Source organism: Mesoplodon bidens, assembly GCF_964165515.1.
Source record: "Mesoplodon bidens genome assembly, chromosome: 8".
Classification (NCBI taxonomy): Eukaryota; Metazoa; Chordata; class Mammalia; order Artiodactyla; family Ziphiidae; genus Mesoplodon; species Mesoplodon bidens.
Genome location: NC_138165.1, coordinates 107,719,187 through 107,734,799, shown reverse-complemented (window position 1 = coordinate 107,734,799; position 15,613 = coordinate 107,719,187). Strand labels below are relative to the sequence as shown.

General features: G+C 45.5%; 1 protein-coding gene across 1 annotated transcript in view; it reads right to left on the bottom strand.

Moving 5' to 3' along the window:
- Nucleotides 1-13,734: 13,734 nt before the first annotated feature.
- The window catches only part of TRPM8 (transient receptor potential cation channel subfamily M member 8), a gene marked incomplete at its 5' end in the record, with an annotated part of 78,418 nt that continues 76,539 nt past the window's right edge, over nucleotides 13,735-15,613 (bottom strand). Inside the window, one exon of the mRNA XM_081242168.1 lies at nucleotides 13,735-14,544. The remainder of the gene's footprint in view (nucleotides 14,545-15,613) is intronic.

The window sequence follows — 15,613 nt, the reverse complement described above, 5'->3', positions numbered from 1 at the left end:
GTTTACCTATGTGTTATGATTTCCCTGTTTACATTTAAATAGTTAATCCATTTAGAATGAATTTTGATAAAAGTTGTGAAGTAATGATCTAACAATTTCTTTATTGTATTAAAACTCTTTGTACCTGGAATATACAAAATCACTTCTATTTCTTGACCAAGCCATGGCTAAGAGGATGTGCTTCACCAAAACAAGGGAATTAACTAAGGAAAAGGAAGGATCAGTTTGAATCAGCTTCATTCTTGTGTGCCCCAAAATTTAATGCCAGATTAAATAAGATGGATGTTTATTTCTCACATTAATAAATAAATAAAAGTGTGGCAATAAGCAGACCAGTGCTCGTTTCGTGGCTCTGTAATTAATTATTAGTGACCTAGACTCCTTCAAGAGGTCCTTGTCATTATGATCCAATATGGCTGCTGGGGGAGTTTGGGGGAGAATGGATACATACACATGCATGTATGGCTGAGCCCATTTGCTGTGCACCTGAAACTATCACAACATTGTTAACCGGCTATACTCCAATATAAAATAGAGAGTTTTAAAAAATGGCTGCTGGAGCTCCAGCCATCACATTCTATTCCATGCAGCATGATGAAGAAAAAGACCAAAATGGGTGAGCCTCTTCTCTTTAAGAACACTTTCTAAAGGTCACATCCATTATGGCTTACATCTCCTTGGCCAAAAATAATTTACAGAGCCCACCTGCTGCAAAGGAGGCTAGGAAATGTAATCCATTAACTAGTAGATATTGGGGTAGTAAGAATAATCTTTGTCATCTTGAGTTGCAGGAACCAGGGGTTTTATGCTCCACAGTATTGAGATGAAGAGGATCTCCAGGAAGACCACTGTGTGGGGGGCTGGAGGCAACCCTTCAATGGAAAGTCCCAAAGAAAAGAAAAAATGAAGAGGCCTTGACAAAGAAAGAGATTTATACTTTTAGTGTATTTCTGATGGGTACAGAGAAACTTAAGCAAACTTTTTAAATGAAGCACTGCTATTTCTAGGGAAAACAAGCATTTGTTCAAGAAAGATGTATACGTTAAGAAAACTTTTGTTAGAATGTGGTAACAAACATCCCCCAAACCACAGTAGCTTAAAACAGTAAAATATCTTTTGCTTATGCTCAGTATTGGTTGAAAAAGAGCTTTACTCATCATAGTAACAAAAGGTCGCAGTCTGATGGAGCAACCATCTTCTTGAACAATGGCAGTTAGCAACACAAGTATAAAGAGAGCCGTGGAGAATTTCACATGGGCAATTCACACTCTGGAGCTATCAACCAGATCCAGTCTCATGATTTCACCGAAGTTCAAGGGAACAAGAAAAAAGTTTTGCCATGTACCCTGAAGGTAGAAACCCAAATATTTGTCACCCCAATATTTGACACAGAGCACTAGTGACAACCACAAAAGGAAATGTGGTGTTGCTGTGAATGATATTTATATGGTCACAATCACATACACACTGAACAAGCATAGTTGGAAGGATGGAGGGTCTGAGAGGTGTTTATTGCATGGAGGTGAGGGTGGGGACAGGGAAGAAAAGAACTGAGTCCTTATCTTCCACAGGACGAAGTCACAAGAATTAAGAAATAGCAGTATATGCCAATTATTTAGAAATATGAAAACAAAAAAGCAGAACAAATAGGCAAAAGGCTTGTAAGTGTTTGCCTCAGTGCTTAGGGTGGGGTAGGGCAGGGATGGCTATTTTTCACGACAAGCCTAGTGAAGCTTTCTGGCTTTTTAAAATATGTCAAATATTATTTTGGAAAGGAAAGAAATTAAATTTAAAATTTCAAGGCTAGGAGGAAATACCTCAAATATTTAATAGCGATCATCTCTTTACCTTTTAAATGTACAACAATTCCACATGTCATGCTCTGCAGAAAAGGGACGAATGCGATGGTTTGCCTTACTGGCATCTTTGCCGCTCAACTCCAGGTACTCAGACCTGGAGCAGATCCTTTGTCTGTTTCCATTTTCACAACCAACAGATAAGCACCACTTAAGAGCAAAGAAAACAAAAGAACTCAGTAAGCCCCACTGAATGATGATTTGCAGACTTTTACCCATCCATTAACCATATCTAACCCTGTGGTAACCCCTTGGAAGCACAATACCATTTCTATGAGACTGGAAGGAATCCAGATAATTTTAAAATAACACACTTCCCTTTTAAAAATGTAAATCAGTGGACATGTTTGCAGGCTCAACCATGGAATGCACTCCAAAGATTTATCTAAAAGCTTCTGTGATGCTTCCAAATTCTTGGGATTGCTTTGTACCTCCCTGAAATGAATAAGAAGTATTACTTTTTGTTTCTACTTGGTAAGGTGTGGATATTTTCAGAACAGTCATTTTCTAAGCATACGCTTGTCTGAAGGACTGAAAGAGCAGGAGCTGTTTGGGGCCAGCACATCTCTGTGTTCCTGCGGGTTCCTGGCGGGGCAGCCAGCCCCAGGGGACGGAGACTGTTAAACCCTTGTTATTGACTCACATAGATGTAAATAATAATGACAATCTTGCATTTTCTCACCAGATGCACTGAATCTCCCTTGTCTTCCTTCTAAAGACTATGAGGAAGGTGTTGGTGGGAGAAGACTCAAAACAGGAGAGTAAAGAATTTGTAATTCCACCTCTAGACAACGTCCTGCCTTCCAGGGTTAACCTCTTGCTGTCTAATCCTATTAGGCACGGGAGAAACCAAGAATTCCCTCTGCCTCCCTGCTGGATTCTGAGATGTTTCTGATCTCGCCTCTCACCCCAGGCAGATGCAAATCCTGGGCCAACTGGGGAAATGGTCATGTTCTCAAAGAGACAAAAAAGAAAGTACATGAACTATTTCCAAAGTATCCCCCCGCCCCCTTTTTGATGCAGGCACTTGGATGTTTGCCTTGAACCAAGGACTGTGTCGAACAGTCACAGCCCCACCATCACCCCGTGTGGGATCCTAATGGGATCCCCTTTTGGCAGACAAGAAGGCTAGGCCCAGTTAGTAGGGTTACAAGGGTTTCAAGGCTAAGAGGAAATACCTAGCCTGGCGGTGGAGCTGGGCCCTTCACAGCATTCTTACACTGCCGTCTACTAGGTGCACTTGCCGTGGCCCTCGACATGAGAAAGACTCTCCCTTAGAGACACCACAAGAGGTTTGTACAGGCAGAGCCTGGTAAGCAAGTTAAGTCAGGAAAACACTCAACAGAAATTGTAAGGACTTTCTCCTTCCTTTGACTAAAACCCCCTTCCTGGCCTTCTTCATGGCAAATCACTTAGCCGACGGGACTCGGGTCAGGCCCCAGCTCACTCTGACCAATCGTGTTCCCATGCGCAGCCCCTGGGCCCTGCAGTGGCTCTCCAGAATTTCCTCTGTTATCATACCCTTCACTGTGTTAGGATCTTAGGTTCTCTTGTCTGCCTCCCTCGTTAGAGGGTGAGTCCACTGAAAGGCAGCAACCATGTCATTTATTCCAAATAAAATTCAGTAGCTGATTTGTTAAATGAATGGGTGAGTGCGTTCAGATGAGAAAACAAGTTTTACGACTTGTCCAATTTCGGATAACTAGTTCGTCCTGAATGAATCTAAAAGTTATCTCCTAACTTCTAATCCAAGACTTTTTCTTCTAGACTTTACTAAACCTTGAATGTGTTTCCTCTTTAAGAGTCCTCTGTAAAATTTGGCTAACAATGTAGGAGGAATTCGTTTAACCACTTGAAAGGGAAGAGAATATAGACCAAAGACCTAGGAGGGAAAAAAATTACAAAACCAGAAGGAGAAAAAGAGAACATGGAAGAAAGAGAGGAAAACATTGCTGACTTCACAGTGTCACCCGGGGATGCCGTTTGTGTAAAAGGGATAAAGGGATGGTACTCAAGGCATTCATGCTTCATTTGTTCACATTTTGATACTGAACTCCAAGAAACATACAGAAAGGACAAAAGAGAATTACTCTAGTTAATGTCAAGCCCTGGGAAAACTCTGAGATTTCACCCAACATGTGACTGGCGTGGATGCTGGGAGAGGACCCAAGACCCCTGTGTCAGAGACAAGGGATTCATCAGTCACAGCAGTAGCCAAAGTATCAGCATTTCTTGCTTTGGTTACCAGAGCCCCAATTCCCACAAGGCAACATGAAAAGAATCACGTGATACCTATGCACGTGGTCAATTGCATTACAGAAGAACAGTGATTTAGAGAGCCCGAGTCTTTCTAAGGGGCTGTGGGCTGCCTGCCCTTTTCTCCAGAGGAAGACATTGTCTTTATTAAAGTTACTGTGCCTGTTCTTTGTTCTGAAGGGAGAAATTATCTGTGTCTCCAAGGCTGTTTGTCAGACGATAATCCTTGAAGAGTCAGAAGCAAAGGCGGAGGGATAGAAAGAAGAGAGACCAATGGATAACTCTCTCCCAGCAATTACCTGATTTATCCATTCGCTCACCCACCGAACATCATTTAGCAGTTATATGTGAGGCACTGCACTGCTTGCTGGATATACATGGGTCCTGACTGCAGGGAGCTTACAGTTTCAGCCAGGAATGTCAGTATATGTCCAAGATCACATAAATATATGCAAAATGGCAACAGTGATGAAGACCCTCGGAGGAGGCGTCAATGGCACCATAGAGTTATATATATCATGGTGGGAGCTACAAAAGTGTGACGAGGCAAGGAAGAGACTCCCAGGCAGATGGGACAGGATGAGCAAAGGCCCCGGGGCCAGAGGGAGGATGTCAGTCCTGAGTGGGGAAATCACACAGTTTTCCCAAGACTGTTGACTGTTTCACGCTTGTTGTCACAGACTAATCATGAATAGCATCCCTCTTCCCTCTCAGTAGTGTCAGAGTTCAGGGAGCGTGTATCAGACGATGCTATAGAAAGATAGATGGGACCAGAGTAGGCTTTAGCCCTGCAGTCTCTGCTAACAACCTGGGTCATTATCCCAAGAGCAACGGGGAGCTATTTGAGGGTTTTGAACAAGAGCATCACATGAGCAGGTTTTCATCTTGCAGAGATCACTTTGGTCTCAATACAGAGAAGGATTTCGAGGAGGTGACCAGGTGATCCGGGAGGGGTCAGAATCTGTGACTGTTATTCAGGCAGAGAAGAGAGTGGCTTGGATGCGGGTAGTAAGGTGAGACAAAGTTAGATTTAAGTGGAGAAAGAGGGACATGGTTAGACTCAAGATACTTAGGGGGTACGAAGACAGGCTACGATGTGGGAGGAAAGAGAGCATCAGTAATGATGCTAGGATTTCTGTCTGGCACTATCGCAGGAAACATTAGTGAAGATAAGGAGAAACGCTAACTAGGCAGTGGGATGAGCTGGTATGAGCTCAGGTGGGAAGTACGGGCTGCAGCTGTACACCTGGGAATCAGGGTCATCTGGATGGTAGCTGAAGCTGTGGGTGTGAAGGAGGGGACCCGGGCACACAAGGAGAGAGCTGCGGATGGAGCCTAGGAAAGTCAACCTGAATAGAGGAATAGAGCAGGGCAAGTTTCAAAGGCGACTGAGAAAGTGCTGACAGAGGCAGGGAGAAACCCGAGACTGCGGTTCCAGAAAGCCAAGAGAAGAGAGGTCACCGGAAAACGCCGCCGGATGGAAGACACGGAGCCCGGTGATGACCCTCGGGAGACGAGGGGTGTGGGGCCAGCTGGAGGAGGCTCAGCCATGCGCAAGAGGGAGGGAAACGGAGGCCGTAAGTCCGGGGACATCTGTGAGGTTTCAGACTGTGAGAGGGAGGGGACAGGAGTCCCGGGGGAAGGTGGAGGGCAGGGCTGCTCTATTCTGAGGGTAGGAAAGGTGGAAGCAGTGGAAATACTTCCAGTGAGAAGGGAAAAGTGAGGAGGAGGAGTAACCAATCCTAGAAGGTTCCTGAGAAGCACGGGGGATGGAGTCCAAAGCGCAGGAGGAAGGAATCAACTTGGAAAAGACAAAGGGCAGTGGGAAGGAAGGAGAAAAGCCGGCCCAGTGGGCGGGGTGTCTGCAAATCTGGAAGAGGGGGCTGAGTGAGCACCCATGGGAGTGAGGGTGGGGGGAGTAGGAAGCCTGTTTGCCAAGAGCAAAGAAGGGGACGGAGGTAGAGGGGGAGCCGGAGGTCTCACGGTGGTCTGAGGTGGCCACTGCAGAGAGTGGTGGGACAGAGGAAGACACGGAGGGTTCCAGATGGTTTGTATGTGCGTGCACACATATGCACACACACACATGCATGCCCATGCACATGCACACCCATATACATGCACACATGTACATGCACACACACGCACATGAATACCCATACACATGCACACCTGTACATGCACACACATGCACGTGCACACCTATACACATGTGTACACACGTACATGCACACCCATGTACACGCACACATGCACATCCGTACACGTGCACATGCACATGCACACCCATACACATGCGCACATGTACATGCACACACACGCACATGAACACCCATACACATGCACACATGTACATGCACACGCACATGAACACCCATACACATGTACATGCACACCCATGCACATGCACACCATACACATGCATACACACATACATGCACACCCATGTACATGCACACACGCACATCTGCACACGTACACATGCACACCCATGCACATGCATACACATGCACACGCGTACATGCACATGCACACCCATACACATGCACACACGCATGCACACACTCGCTGGCCAGGACCCAAAGTCTCTCCACACTCCGTAAACGCTCTCTCACATCCACGCCTCCCTCCTCCTTTCTCTGGCCTGCCTGGTGTCAGTCCCCTCATCTTCCCATCCCTGGGATCATTCCCACAAGAGGCGGCCTGCGGAACCCTCTGAAGCCTGGGCGGATGGTGAGAGGGAAGAACACTGCCAGCACTCCACATTTCATACCCATCCTCTCGTCCCTGTCACATTTACAGAAATAAGTTCAAAGCACTCGAAATGACCAAGAAGAGAAAGCTCATCGGTGTTCTGGCCAAAGCCGAGCTCTGCTCATCTGTCCAGGGAGCAACAGATGCTGGTGTTTCAGAGAGGGGACAACCTGGGTAAGAGTTTAGCTCAACTTCTCCTTTTTCTAATAAGGAGGCCGAAGCGCAGGGAAGTTTAAGGGCTGCATCTCAGCCGCGGGTGTCCGCGTTCTTTGATAATTAATCTGAGCACACTGGATACAGAGGCAGTGAGGGCTTGATGAAAGTGAATTTATCTCCCTTCTCTGAACTCAAAAATGCTTGCATCCAAGTCAAAGGCACCTCAAGTCTGAATACGAAAGCCTCTCTTTTTAATTGGGGGAGAAATTGTGTCACTTCATTTCAGAAGGATCCAAAGAGGAAAGCCCACGAAGAAAGGACACAGCCCAGGGTTCTGGAGCTGGAACGCAGAGTGCTCTCAGGAGTGGAAGGAAATTGTTCTCCTGATCTGGAAACAACTCGCACTTGGAATGAGAGTCTCTTGCTTCCAGACACTCCAAGGACAGCAGGGGTCAGAGCCTGGGGCTTTGATGGGTAGAGAGTGGGGGGAGGCCTGCCGGGAGTGAGGGTGCTGGTTGTGCCTGGGCTGTCCCTGGGGGAGCTGGGCTGTTAGGGAAACCCACGGGGGTGCTGCGACCAGCGCCAGGACACCCGAGTGTCTTCAGTTCTGGGTCACTGAAGGCACACGGCTCCTTAAGCATCCATAAATTGCCTGATCTGCCCGAAAGAAACTGACAGTGGGGCTTGAAAGAAAATCCATTTCTGGAATAATAAGAGTGCTGCAGCTTCCACTGAGCAGATTCAAGGCAAAGCCAAGGGCGCCCAGGGGATTTCCACTTTGCGGGGGGGTTGTCTGTGCCTGGAGGTTGAACCAGGGGATGTGAGAGGTGAAATTGGAGGCAAAAGCCCTCTCCATCAGCCTAGAAGGGCAGCCTTGCTTCTATTCTTGACCCATCTCCGAGAAAAATTAAGTAGACGTCAGAGCCATCTGCCAGCGCTGAACTGAAAGAAGGGAGACAAAGAGGAGGGAAGGGGATGGAAGAGCCCTGGGGGGAGGATGCAGGACAGGAGGAAACAAAGACAGAGACCATCGCTATTTAACTCCGTTGACTGGAGTCACAGCAGGGCTGTAACACTCGTATTTGTTCTTTTGTACTCACTTAAAAGCACAAAGGCAAATGAGCACGTGAGGTTTCACTTTCAGCCACACAAAATTACCACAAACACTATTCCCCCACCTCATAACTATGTGTGTGTATATATGTGTGTGTGTGTGTGTGTGTGTGTGTGTGTGTGTACACATTATACGAACTCTCTTAATTTAGGAGCTATATCCTTTTTGCTATTTTTAAAATAAAAACAAGTGTTCTTCTGTATGAAGAATTCACCCTGGGGTTGAGGGTGGGAAGGAGCCATTGAGGATGTGCCCTAGTGCCCCCTACACCGGGTCCCCTGCACCCCCGCAGGAAGCCCGAATCCTCTTGATCTGTATGAGGATGGCTCCTTGGAGGTATTTGCTCCTTTTCATTTTTCCCCAGCAAAAACTTTCCTGCCACGTGAGGGCACATTTCACAGGATCACCACATGGTGAAACATTGTGCCGAGAACACAGAATTCAGAACTTAAAGGAAGTGAATAAGGGACCCACAGGTATGAAGCTAACATCAGTGAGTCGGGGCTGCTTGCCAGGCTCGGGTCTAAGTATACTCCAGGGTCAGGATATGAACCCGGGCAAGCTGGTTCAAGTTTATGCTCTCAACCACTCGCCTGCCCCTGCATGGGTTCCCTCTGCCTCAAACAAGCCCCACCTGTCCTGCATCAACCCTCTTGATCGTTTTGCTGGTTCTGGGGATCCCTCCTGCCCCTTCCCCCAGAGCTAGGTTGGGAGCCCCTCGTATTTGCCCCCTGGACCCCTGTACTACAGCCCCAGTCGTCACCCAAGACTCAGGACTCCCTGCAGACAGTAAGATCTCCGGGGACAGGTTTATGGTGATATCCAAGCATGGTAAGGCACACAGTGTATGTGTCTGAGTGCACAAATTAATGAAATGGTGAAAAAGACCTGGTCTTTGTCCTACAAGAGCTCTAATCCAGTGGGAGGACAGATCCCTACATGATGACCATGACACCTTATGGACAGGCTGCAAGGGCTGCAGTCAAGTTTATAAATCAGGTTCCAAACTCACATGGGGAAGGACTGGTGACCTCTGCCTGGGGTGCAAGAAAAGGGCAGGATGATGCTTAATTGGGGATGACATATTTTAACCAGCCAAGAAGGGAGGAGGAGAAACACTAATAAGGAAACCACTGCGCACGTGGAAGGTGGTGACTAATTCAATCCAACCACGCAGGCACCTGATTGAGCTCCAGCAATAGACCAGGCATCATCTAGAAGCAGTGAGCCAAACAAACTGGGAACACAAAGCCCTTCTCTCCCGAATGTCACAGCGAGAGAGGGAGGGAGACCCCAAACAGACCATGGTGGGAACTGTTAACCACACATGCCCGGCCAGGATGCCCAGCCAGGCAGGAGGTCAGTGAGTGAGGTGTTCATCCTCCAGCTCGGGGCTGCTGGAGGGGGATGGGGCTGGCCAGGGCCCGTGGCCTCGAGAAGTCCCTCTCTAGCACACAGGTGACCCACAGATGTTCTCATCTTCTGCACAGCCAGGAGGTAGAAGAGTTGGGAAGCTCTCTTAGGACAGAGCTGCTCTGGGAGCGGAGGATCAAGGCAGGCTTTCTGAAGAAGGTGATTCCCAACTTGGGCCCTGATGATAGAGTAAGAGTTCATCAGAAAGAAAGGTGGAAGAGATTTTGAACAAAGGAGCAGCTAAGAGTGGCGACAATAAAGAGTGCTAACCTTCACTGAGCAGCTAGGAAGTGCCAGCCAGGACCTTAGCACCCCTTCAGTTATCTCATTTAATCCTCCCACCCCTCTGAGGGGAAGGAGTCATTTTACAGATGAGTAAATTGAGGCACAGAGAGTTTAAGTAACCTTCCCAAAGTCACACAGCCAGCAAGCAGTGAAACTGGGATTCACAGAAAGGTAAATGTGTCCTGTATTTCCAAACTATGGCACTCTACTGCTACCCATTAGAAGACCCATTAAGGCACACGACAAAAGAGGTGAAAAAATCCAGGGAGAAGGCAGGACCACATAAGCAGTGTGGCTTTCCTGGGATGCAGAATGCTGGGCAGCCAGTGGTAAGAAATGGGCTGGGAGGAGGACACAGCATTCAACTCAGAACAGGACAGCCACATGGAGTTTGGGGACAAGGCAGGGAGGTCACATCATGTATCTGCAGAGGCAGATGAGGGGCAGGCTGCCCATGTCATAAGCTCCCTTTTTGGGATTTGGGCAGAAATTAAATGGGGAGCCACTGAAGACTCATGAGCAGGGGACAGGATGCTCCGTGGGGGAGCATCAAGAAGATAACTCTCAGGCAGTGCCGAGAATGAGGAGGAGACATGAGGGCAATGATGGAGACAGGTGTTTGAAGGGTACTGCTGTAGTCCAGCGTGACAGGAGCCCGAGGGTGGCTCCCAGGCATGATGTGGTCCGTAGTCTAGATGACCACGTGTGCTCTGTCTGCTGCCGTGATTGCTTCCTGGTTTGTATATTTCTTTCCTGACGATTGGTGCCCTCACAGGGAGGGGCTCCCAAGAACTGCACCCTGTACACCCCTTAACACGCCCCTCCTAGCCTGCACCTTTGTGCTGTGTCCCATCTCCATAAATCTGCCTCAGTTTTCCCCCGAGCAACTTCAGACACCTCAGCCCTGCGTGTGCACATCAATTAGTGACCCGCTTTAGACACTTGGGCCTCACGCTCTACCCCAGGGAACTTCTCAAGGCACTTATCAGTTACAGACACGGAGGAATTCGGGGGAAGCCAATCTCCTGCCTCTGCTGCACAAGCAGGTGCCTCTTGAACCCTTCTGCCCACGCAGGTCTCTCCTGGGTCTGCAACCCACTGCCTTTACGCGTGGCATGCTGTCTGTCGCGTCAAGTTCCTGTTTCTTAAATCAATGTCCTCGAATGGATTGGAAGACCGTGGAGGGCAGAGCCTCCTTCTCCTTTTTGATTTGTTTTAATTTTTATTTTTTACTTATTTTATTCTGGGTCCCCAGGAAGTGCTCACAGTGGACACTTAGTGACAACACATTGCACATTATGAAAAAATGAGGGAAATTTTTCCTAGTCACACAGGACTTCTGCCGGGGGAGAAAAACATTGATTAAAAACATTGAGGCTATAAATGTGTGCGCGTGCAGTCCCAAAGCCCCAGCTTGATCCTAAATGAACTATGGTTCAGAAACATCTGCTGAGGTCTGATGGATGGATGGGGTGGGCCACCGAAGGCTACTTTACCCCTCACGATTTTCATCTTCAGGAGAATAAAGTCCCGTCCAGTCCACGCGTGCCTGGGATGGGGGTCGGGAAAGGCAGTGGGACGTTTGTCTCCAATATCCAGCACCAGCTCGGCCAACGGCCTGACTTCTCAGCCTTTTCCTTTTGAGACGGAGGCCATGGGCAGAGGCCGTCTCCATGACAACCACACAGTGCAGTCCCCCACATGGACCAAGAAGGGGAAGGGGTGGTGAGAGGGAGACACACTTCCCCAGTTCTGCCTGGAACCAAGGTGGCTTTGGAGGACCCTGCCCTCAGCAAGGAAACCATGTACGTCAGTCTGGGCCTGAGGCTCCATCACCACATGGGGCTGTGGACAAAAGACACCATGTTGGCCCCAAGACAGATCCTGAGGCCAGAGGAGACCCCTGTAATCTCAGAAACTGCTATGCATGTCTGAGGGTTGGTGACATAGGAGGCTAGCTCCAAGTCACAGAAGCTGGAGACCCTTGGGCTACAGATGGGTGCTTAACCATGGGATCCAAATGTGGCCCTGCTGGCAAGAATCAGAACCACGGGGGACATTCTTCTGCTTGCATTTGCTCAGAATGTTCTAGTCATCTGCTTAGTGAAGTCAGCTCACGTAACTCTGGGAATCAAATCCCCATAGAAATGCATCTGGATGAAGGAAGGAATTGTATTTTTTCACGCTCAGTAGAATGACAAAGGCAACCCATGACATTTCCTCCTGGTTAATTCATTGACCCACTCATTTAAACCAAGCTGTAGGGTTATCAGCAGTGATGTACACGTGCACAGGACACTTTTAGTACCATGTACAAGACAGAGCACCCTTGATGAGAGGTGCATCCAAGACGTGTGCTATTTTCATGAGCTACACCTAAAACAATGAATTGGCCTACACAAAAATCATGGAGAGTCACCATGCAAAAACATCACCCAGACAAGCTGAGCTGGAAACACTGGGCAGTTCCCTCTCCAATACAAGTGAATTCCGAGTATTGTTCAAGTTCTCTGTCATCAGCATCAATGGGAGAATTGCTTTTACTCATGATACTGATGAGCACATGGCCTATTTCTTACACTAACAAAAAAACAGTCAGTGGAAATGTGAATGTAGGGACAAACACAATTAAGGGGATCAGCCAATAGTTATGCTAAGTTTTGTCTTCTGGTAGGTTTTCAATTTAATTTACGGATTTTATTCAAATTCACCACTTGAATTGAAGGTAAGAGGTTAGGACAGTTGCCACTCTCTGCACAGTATGTTCAGTGCCATATACTTTGTTTTTTCCAGTCACCGTGGAGATAACACAAGCCTCTTCTTGGTGGCTTCAGAAAAGGCAGCTCTTCTAGTTGCCATGTTGAAACAAACGTGAAATTCTCTCACCAACAGAGAAAACTTGAAAATTCCTTTCGTTGACAATATTTGTCATTAATTTTATCCCATCTACTTTCAGCATCCAAAACCATGAACTGATCAATCCTGTTACTGAATAAGATTCCCTGTTAGACCATTAACGAGGTCTAAGTAAAAAGACACCTTTTATTTGTGCTCATTCCCTGAAAACATCATGAATATTGTGAGTAGTCATTTTAACTACTTCCCAGACAAAACAGAAAAAGCTTTTTTGGTTCATGCTTTTGTAGCTTTTCTAATTAGATAATCATTTAACAGCTTCCTTCTAAGATTTTCTTCTTTAGCCACTGAGTACACTCTATTCAAAGTGGAAAAACTAATCATGGACATTTAAATGACTTTATATACTTCCAAGCGCATCTCTTTTGGGCAAAGATAACACCACTTCCAGACAAAGCTGGGACTACAAATGTTCAATAATATAATTTTTCCAATTCTATACCAATGCCTTCACCATCTATAATACTGAAATAAGTATATTGGTTTCTTCTTAAACTAAGGATTAGATATAATATTTTATCTTAAGAGTTCTAGGTTCATGTATCTCATATCTTATATCAAGTTAATAATTCCTATTTGCTAAACATTTATGAAAAAGCCTTGTAAATAGTTTGATAAACAATACATATTCCTGGGAATCTAGCCATGAAAAGTTTTCCCAACTGTGGAAAAAGATGTTGGCACAAAGATGCTCATCCACCTGGCCAAGGAGAACCACCTTCAATGACCAACATAGTGGAAATCATTAGACACTGAACAACATGCAATTGTTAATGTAAAGTTTAAGAAGACCGTGAGTATAAAGAAAATATCTTCGATAAAATATTAACTGAAAAAGTGTATATAAAATTGTATACGTGGTATGATGACATTATGTAAAATTTTAAAAGAGAAATAAAACATGCATAGAAAAAAAACAGACTTGGAAAAACATCCTGACTTGTTAGCAGTGATTACCTTTAGGTAGTGAGACTATATTTTCTACTTTTCCATGTAGTCTGTGTTTTCTATAATACCCATGAATTTTCTATAATATCCACATATTATTTTTAATAGGAGAATAATAAATAGGAGGAGAAAGAGGAACACCCAGTGAAAACAAAATCAGATGCACCTCTGAGGATTTCATTTTTAGGTGCCTTTTCACATTGTTAGGAAGGGGATATTTCCTTCAAGTGGAGCTCCTGGTGAGTGTGAGACAGGAAGATGCTGTTTTATCACCTGCTTTAATGAATAAAAGCATAATGAGAAATGAAAATAGTTTCTCCTGAAGAAAGGAGAGTCCTCTTGCTGTAGCATGTTTTTAGAATCTGACCTGACTGGGGAGACTTTTAACAATACGCCAGCTAATTAGTCACACTATACAGAAAAAAAAAAAAAAAAAAAAAGGAAATAATGGAGAATCAATCGGAAATAAACAAAATAACAATACAGGAGGAAAATCATGACCAGGTTCCAGTTCCTAGGAGAGATATTCTCTAATATGCATGGGTCAAAGGAGGAAGAGAGAAGGAAACAGGAAGACAGTACAGTTTAAACTATCAACAGCAGGTTCTGGCCACTGAGACTCAGAAAGTAATAGATAGCCTTCAGCGGAAGCAAGTTGTAGGAGATGTTCTTCCTTTACATCCATCTTTCGTGTGAAATCAGTAGCACATTTTATTCTCAGATTGAGCACACTGGGGTGATTAAGACCACCGCTGTGCACCCAGGGGCCTGAACAATTCTCATTTAGACGGGAACAAAACTACTCAGGAGCATCCCTTGAATTTTTTCCATTTAGATGTCTGATACCACCTGTGAAAACAAAGGAAGAGCCCTGTGTTAAGAAGGATTTCCCACTTTCGTTCTCAGGATACGACGTGCTTCAAAATACATTGGTAATATGCTGGTAACGGGTCCAAATGTACTACCAAAAATTGAGAGATTGCCTTCTGGTATTGAAGTAATTACAAAACCATTTTTTCTCTTAAAGATGTGAGTTCTGACCAGTTTGCCAGTATGAACAGAATTACTCTGGTTGAATGGTTAAGACTCACCTCAAAGACCCAGAAAGTTTCCAAGTGCTTTATTTGCTGAATGATTTCTGATAAGTAAAGGATGAGTTGATAAGAAAGTTAAGAACTACAATAATTTATCGAAATGAACTAGAATTTAACTGCAGCAAATACAAGAATCAATGGATTATTATGTAGGGATCAAACAATTTCCAGTGTCCTCAGGGAAGTACTCCCCCACCCCCAACCCACCCCATTCTCAAGGAAGGTATAAGGGTATGAGAAAACAAATAGCTTTCTCTCACCCTGGTTCTTACTTCCTTTCAAATTTAGTGTGGGAGCAAAGAAAATATATACACAAACATCCCATCCCAAGTTACTGGCTCAAAGGCTGAGTTGAGATGGAAAACCCAGATGGGCAAATTGGCAAAGACCTGTCCCCAGATGTCCACTCCTGCCCTACTTCCACTGGTGCTAGCTCACACCCACTTAAGCTGGCATTCTCTTTCTTTGCCTCCACCCCCAGAAAAGACACACTCACCCATCTAGAGAAAGAAGTATCAGAGAGACACTACAAGAATAATATTTCAGCATCATGTACCAGTGGGGAGAGGTAAGGGAGGAGGGCAACATAGGGGTAAGGGATTAAAGGTACAAACTATTAGGTAGAAAATAAGCTACAAGGATATATTGTACAACACAGTTATTATAAAATAACAATATTTTATAATAACTATAAATAGAGTATAACCTTTAAAAATTGCAAATCACCATACTGTACACCTATATTATATAATATCATACAGCAACTATACTTCAATTTAAAGAATCAAAAAAATATATATTTTAGCAGCATGTAGATGGTTGCC